Raw genomic sequence first — 7,236 nt, forward strand, 5'->3', positions numbered from 1 at the left:
CTAGTTAAATAAAGGTTCAATAAAATAAAAAATCTGTGCCTCGACACAATCCTGTCTTGGAGCTCTACGGACAATTCCTTCGACCTCATGGCTAGGTTTTTGCTCTGACGTGCACTGTAAAGTGTGGGACCTTTTTTTAGACAGGTGTGTGCCTTTTCAAATCAGGTCCAATCAATTTAATTTACCACAAGTGGACCCCAATGAAGTTGTAGAAACATCTCAAGGATGATCAATGGAAACAAGATGCACCCGAGCTCAATTTCGAGTCTCATTGCAAAGGGTCTGAATACTTATTTAAATAAGGTATGTAAAAAAAACACCTGTTTTCACTTTGTCATTATGGATTATTGTGTAAAGATTGAGGATTTTTATTGAATCCATTTTAGAATAAGGCTGTAACGTAACAGAATGTGGACAAAGTCAAGGGTTCTGAATACTTTCCGAATGCACTGTACTGGTTGGAGCAAGAGGCTGTCACATTGGGCACCCAATGAGCAGTTACTGTGGGGGAGGGGGGTTAGATGCCTTGCTCAAGGGCACAACGGCAGAAAATGGCATCTAGGATTTGATACCAGCAACCCTCTGGTTGCCAACTCACTTCCTGAAAGATGTATCCCGTCGGACTCGGGATTCGAACTGGTAACCCTTCGGTTGCTGGCTCGCCTCTCTATCCACTAGGCTACCTGCAGCCAGAGAGGTGCATCCTTCCTGGAGATACTGCAATACAATCACAATACAAGTTCAAGCCCCTATTCCATCTCGCCGTTCCAAAAAATAATTTCATATATGGTCCCCAGATAGGGGACCTTTCAGATATTAAAATGTCAGAAACAGATTTTTAAAGAGATACTACACTTGATCTTAGCCAAAAGGCAGAGAAGCCAAAAAAGTTGAAAAGTATCTTGACTGTCAAACTAAATATGGACAGAGGAGCCAGATGGGGCTCAATCATACACATTCCAAAACATATTGGCACATACACCAGATCTGTCCCACTTCTAGGTCCTCATCAGAGGCGATCATGTCATTGAGTTAGACAACTTTACTTTCTAGTTCTACATGACAGATCCCAAACAATAACTTGGAATTTATTTGATTTCAAATACAAACAGGGCTCCCATTATCTCTCTGATTCAGAGGGGTTGGGTTAAATGCGGAAGACACATTTCAGTTAAAGGCATTCAGTTGTACAACTGACTAGGTATCCCCTTTCCCTCATTTAGAATGTTGCTGTGTGTTGTCCCCCCACACCAAACGCGATCACGACACGCAGGTTAAAATATCAAAACAAACTCTGAACCAATTATATTAATTTGGGGACAGGTTGAAAAGCATTAAACATTTATGGCAATTTAGCAAGTTAGCTTGCACTTGCTAGCTAATTTGTCCTATTTAGCTAGCTTGCTGTTACTAGTTAATTTGTCCTGGGATATAAACATTGAGTTGTTATTTTACCTGAAATGCACAAGGTCCTCTATCGCGTTTGGTGTAGGGGGACAAAATACATTTATGCACGATAGCGCAGGCGCACAGCCTTTTTGGGTTCCGTGTAATACTATGAAAGTTTAGATGCCAATCATAATACAAGTTCAAAGATGAAATAGCCTGGAAGGAGGACAGATGACTAGAAACGATTCGGTTGACCGTTTTACGTGTGGATTAATTGTCGGAGTAGAGGACCTTGTGCATTTCAGATAAAATAACAACTCAATGTTTATATCCCAGGACAAATTAGCTAGCAACAGCAAGCTAGCTAAATAGGACAAATTAGCTAGCTAGCTAAATTGCCATACATGTTTAATGCTTTTTGACCTGTCCCGAAATTAATGTAATTGGTTCAGAGTTTGTTTTGATATTTTAACCTGCGTGTAGTGATCGTGTTTGGTGTGGGGGGGGGGACAAAATAAATGTATGCACGATGGCGCACGCCCGCAGCCAGTTTTGGGTTCCGTGCCCTTGGCAACGCAGATGCTCGTTGACTCACGAGCAATGTGGGTGCAATAATTGAATAACATAGATTTCTACATTTATTTTGTAACGCTGACCACACTGCTCGCGTCACGTGTGCAAGCGTTGCAAATAAATGTTGAAATCCATGTTATTCAATTATTGCACCCACACTGCTCGCGAGCGCCAACGAGCAAGTCCTGCCTCTCCCATCTCCTCATTGGTTTATAGAAGCAGGTTCCCACGTGCCATCTCCTCATTGGTTATACCCACGTTGGTGACTGAAGACGAACGAGGTCAGTGGCGGTAATGCACCTAATTTATGAAAGTTGCCAATCGCAATATAAAGTCAAGAGAAGAAAAGGCCTGGAAGGAAGAGAGATGACTAGAAACGATTCGGTTGACCGTTTTATGTGTGGATTAATTGGCGGAGTAGAGGACCTTGGGCATTTCAGTTAAATAACAACTCAATGTTTAAATCCCAGGATAAATTAGCTAGCAACAGCAAGCTAGCTAAAGAGGACAAATTAGCTAGCAAGCTAGCTAAATTACCATAAATGTTTAATGCTTTTCAACCTGTCCCGAAATTAATGTAATTGCTTCAGAGTTTGTTTTGATATTTTAACCTGCGTGTCGTGATCTCGTTTGGTGTGGGGGGGGCAAAATAAATTTATGCACAATGGCGCACGCACGCAGCCGGTTTGGGTTCCGTGTTAAGCTACTACTGTCTGGCAGACCTTGTTCCGATACCAACAGGTTTAGACAATTTCTGTCTACAAGCCGTCAGACTGCTGAACACTTGAACTGAATCTGCTCTGATTCTCTGCACCTTAACACACACCCACACAGACATCCACAAACACACACATTAAATCAAATCAAAGTTTATTTGTCAAGTGCGCAGAATACAACAGGTGTAGTAGACCTTACAGTGAAATGCTTACTTACAGGCACTAACCAACAGTGCAATTTCCAAGTAAAGAAATATATATTAGGGGAACAATAGATAAGGAAAGAAATAAAAACAACAGTGAAAAATAACAGTAGCGTTACCTGTTCAGGAGTCTTATGGCTTGGGGGTAAAAACTGTTGAGAAGCCTTTTGGTCCTAGACTTAGCGATTCGGTAGAGAGAATAGTCTATGACTGGGGTGGCTGGAGTTTTTGAAAATTTTTAGGGCCTTTGACAGACACCGCCTGGTGTAGAGGTCCTGGATGGCAGGCAGCTTAGCCCCAGTGATGTACTGGGCCATATGCACTACCCTCTGTTGTGCCTTGCGGTCGGAGGCCAAGCAGTTGTCGTACCAGGCAGTGATGCAACCTGTCAGAATGCTCTCGATGTTGCAGCTGTAGAACCTTTTGAGGATCTGAGGACCCATTGCAAATCTTTTAGTTTCCTAAGGGGGAATATGCTTTGTCGTGCCCTCTTCACGACTGTCTTGGTGTGTTTGGACCATTCTAGTTTGTTGGTGATGTGGACACCAAGGAACTTGAAGCTCACAACCTGCACCACTACAGCCCGACGATGAGATTGGGGGCATGCTCGGTCCTCCTTTTCCTGTAGTCCACAATCATCTCCTTAGTCTTGGTTACATTGAGGGATAGGTTGTTATTCTGGCATCACCCGGCTAGGTTTCTGACCTCCTCCCTATAGGCTGTCTCGTCGTTGTTGGTGATCAGGGCTGTCGTCTGCAAACTTAATTATGGTGTTGGAGTCGTGTCTGGCCACCCAGTCGTGGGTGAACAGGGAGTACAGGAGGGGACTGAGCACGCACCCCTGAGGGGCTCCAGTGTTGAGGATCAGCGTGGCAGATGTGTTGCTACCTACTCTCACCACCTGGGGGCAGCCCATCAGTAAGTCCAGGATCCAGTTGCAGAGGGAGGTGTTTAGTCTCAGGATCCTTAGCTTAATGCTGCACACGCATCACAGCTGCTGCTACCAGACTCTTATTATGATTGCTAAGTAGCCTAGCCTGCTGCACAATTTAAACACTGGACCCCCAAACCCCCCCTTCCCAAAAATTGTGCCTTCCTGTGTTATACTGATGCTAACATGTTTATTCTATTCTACTGAGCCAATTACTTTGTTTGTATTCTTATACACTACGTGACCAAAAGTATGCAGACACCTGCTCATCAAACATCTCATTCCAAAATCATGGGCTTTAATATGGAGTTGGTCCCCCCTTTGCTGCTATAACAGCCTCTTCTCTAGATGTTGGAACATTGCTACAGGGATTTGTTTCCATTCAGCCACAAGAGCATTAGTGAAGTAGGGCACTGATGCTGGGCTATTAGGCCTGGCTTGCAGTCGGTGTTCCAATTCATCCCAAAGGGGTTCAATGGGGTTGAGGTAAGGGAGCTGTGCAGGCCAGTCAAGTTCTTCCACACCGACCTCGACAAACCATTTCTGTATGGACCTCACTTTGTGCATGGGGGAATTGTCATGCTGAAGCAGGAAAGTGCCTTCCCCAAAAAGTTGGAAGCGCCGAATCGTCTAGAATTTCATTGTATTTTTTTTATATTTGTTCACCTTTATTTAACCAGGTAGGCTAGTTGAGAACAAGTTCTCATTTGCAACTGCGACCTGGCCAAGATAAAGCAAAGTAGTTCGACACATACAACAACACAGAGTTACACATGGAATAAACAAACATACAATCATAAATACAGTAGGAAAATCTATATACAGCATGTGCAAATGAGGTAGGATAAGAGAGGTAAGGCAATACATAGGCCATGGTGGCGAAGTAATTACAATATAGCAATTAAACACTGGAATGGTAGGATGTGCAGAGTATGAATGTGCAAGTTGAGATACTGGGGTGCAAAGGAGCAAGATAAATAAATAAATACAGTATGAGGATGAGGTAGATTGGATGGGCTATTTACAGATGAGCTATGTACAGGTGCAGTGATCTATGAGCTGCTCTGACAGCTGGTGCTTAATGCTAGTGAGGGAGGTAAGTCTCCAGCTTCAGAGATTTTTGCAGTTCGTTCCAGTCATTGGCAGTAGAGAACTGGAAGGAGAGGTGGCCAAAGGAAGAACTGGCTTTGGGGGTGACCAGTGAGATATACCTGCTGGAGCGCGTGCTACGGGTGGGTGCTGCAATGGTGACCAGTGAGCTGAGATAAGGCGGGGCTTTACCTAGCAGAGACTTGTAAATGACCTGGAGCCAGTGGGTTTGGCGACGAGTATGAAGCGAGGGCCAGCCAACGAGAGCATACAGGTCACATTGGTGGGTAGTATATGGGGCTTTGGTAACGAAACCCTAAACCTAAGGACCCTAAAACAGGGAGGACAGGTGCAGCTTTTAGTGTTCCTGAATTTAAGGTGGCAGTGACAGAAAGAGCAATGAATCATTTATCTGTTTACACAATGGAGTTGTGGTCATACTATTGGCTGCAGAGTGGGTGGAGGAGGTGAGGCCAGACAGAGTAGTCATCTGCTCTGACTCCTGTGCAGCATTGATGAGCTTAAATTAATTTGTGTTTCAGAGCAGACCAGATTTATTGTATGCGGTTTAGCAGTTTTTGTATAGGTTGAAACAGATGGGGTATTTGTGATGTTCCTCTGGGTACCAGCCCACGTGGGAGTAGAGGGGAATAAGGAGGTGGATGTTATCGCCTAGAAGGCTCTTAAACATCCTAATGTTGAGATGAAACTGTCAATCAGTAAAGCAGAAGCCAAGGGGTGAATAAGAACAGTGGTTAAAAACGGAGTTGTGGAACAGGGAGAAAAAGGGAAGACATCCATATAAGATCCAGGAAAAGGTGGGGGCAGGGAGGTCCTCAGGCCGAGAGAGAAGGGAGGAAAGTGTAATCACAAGGATGAGACTGGGATGCACAAGGCTCAATAGTACATTGAAATCGATGGGGAAACATCCGACTGGGAGGTGTGATCATTGTCAGGAGGAGATGGAAACAGTGGAACACGTTCTATTTCAGTGGTAGAAATATGGTAGAGAAAGGGAGCGATTGTTATTAGATTTGAGGAGTAATGGGGTTGAAGTGAACTGCTGGGATTAAGTGAACTGCTGGGGAAATCTTCAGGGGATGTAGTATTTAGTGATCTATTTCGTTTCCTTAGGGAGACAATAATATTGTGTAGGATTCTTCACTGTCTCTGCTCTGTACTCCAGTCCAGTTGGTGGCGGTAATGCACCTTAAAGTTGGTTGCCAACCGCCATATAAAATACACAGAAGAAGAAGACTTCTTAGGGTGACACCAGTCAACAACATCCGGTGAAATTGGAGGGCGCGCAATTCAAATAAATAATCGTAATATTAAACATTCATGAACATACAAGTATCTTATATCATTTAAAAGCTTAAATTAATGTTAATCTAACTGCGTTGTCTGATTTACAATAGGCTTTACAGCGAAAGCATACCATGCGATTGTCTGAGGGCGGCGCCCCACATCAACATATTTTTCAACCAGCACAGGCTTCACAAAATCACAAATAGCGATAAAATCAATCACTTACTTTTGAAAATCTTCCTCTGTTTGCAATCCCAAGGGTCCCAGCTACAACATGAATGGTCGTTTTGTTAGATAAAATCTTTCTTTATACCCCAAAAAGTCTGTTTAGTTGGTGCCATCGATTTCAGTAACGTACGCTAACCCCGTTCCGTACAAATATGCACAACCGCGATATTCAAACGAGGCTGCAAAGAAAACTAATGGGACTGTGGCGACTGTGTTGACATCAAAATCTAGGGTGTGAACTAAGTTTCTATTCAAGCATTGATTGACATGGTAATGGCTCTATAGTATTGGAGAAAAGTTGAAAAAACGGACCCCTCCGACGCAGTACGTTACATCGTGACATGAGCTCATTGCCTTCCTGAATCATGCAGAGATGGGCCCTGCTGGAAACTGGGTCCGCGGTTTGTGGGGCCATTTAAAGTCCTGAGGAGAATAAACGAGGTGTGTTACAGATTACAACTTCCTTCTTATTATCGTATTAACCCCTCGTTTCATGTGTCTCTCCTCAGGCCGGTGGTAGCTGGTCCGCTGCAGGATAATGAGGTGCAGGAGGTCCCTCCGCCCCCCCTGGACATCGGGGGGGTCCCGGCGTACACAGTCCGGTCCATCTTGGACTCCAGACTTCGGGCGAGGGGCCTGCAGTACCTCGTGGACTGGGAGGGGTACGGCTCGGAGGAGAGGTGCTGGGTACCGGTGGAGGACATATTGGACCCAGCGCTAATCCAGGAGTTCCACAGCCTCCATCCGGATCGCCCTGCGCCTCGCCCTCCGGGGCGTCCTCGAGGCCGGCGTCGGTGCG

At 44.7% G+C, this 7,236-nt stretch overlaps 1 non-coding gene across 1 annotated transcript; it reads right to left on the reverse strand.

Annotated features, from left to right (window-relative positions):
* Nucleotides 1-692: 692 nt before the first annotated feature.
* Nucleotides 693-885, reverse strand: LOC123725289 (U2 spliceosomal RNA). Its single transcript, XR_006757789.1, has one exon. It is a non-coding gene; the product is annotated as a U2 spliceosomal RNA (small nuclear RNA).
* Nucleotides 886-7,236: the final 6,351 nt, after the last annotated feature.

The sequence above is a fragment of the Salmo salar genome, chromosome 11, assembly GCF_965601325.2.
Source record: "Salmo salar chromosome 11, fSalSal1, whole genome shotgun sequence".
NCBI classification, from domain to species: domain Eukaryota; kingdom Metazoa; phylum Chordata; class Actinopteri; order Salmoniformes; family Salmonidae; genus Salmo; species Salmo salar.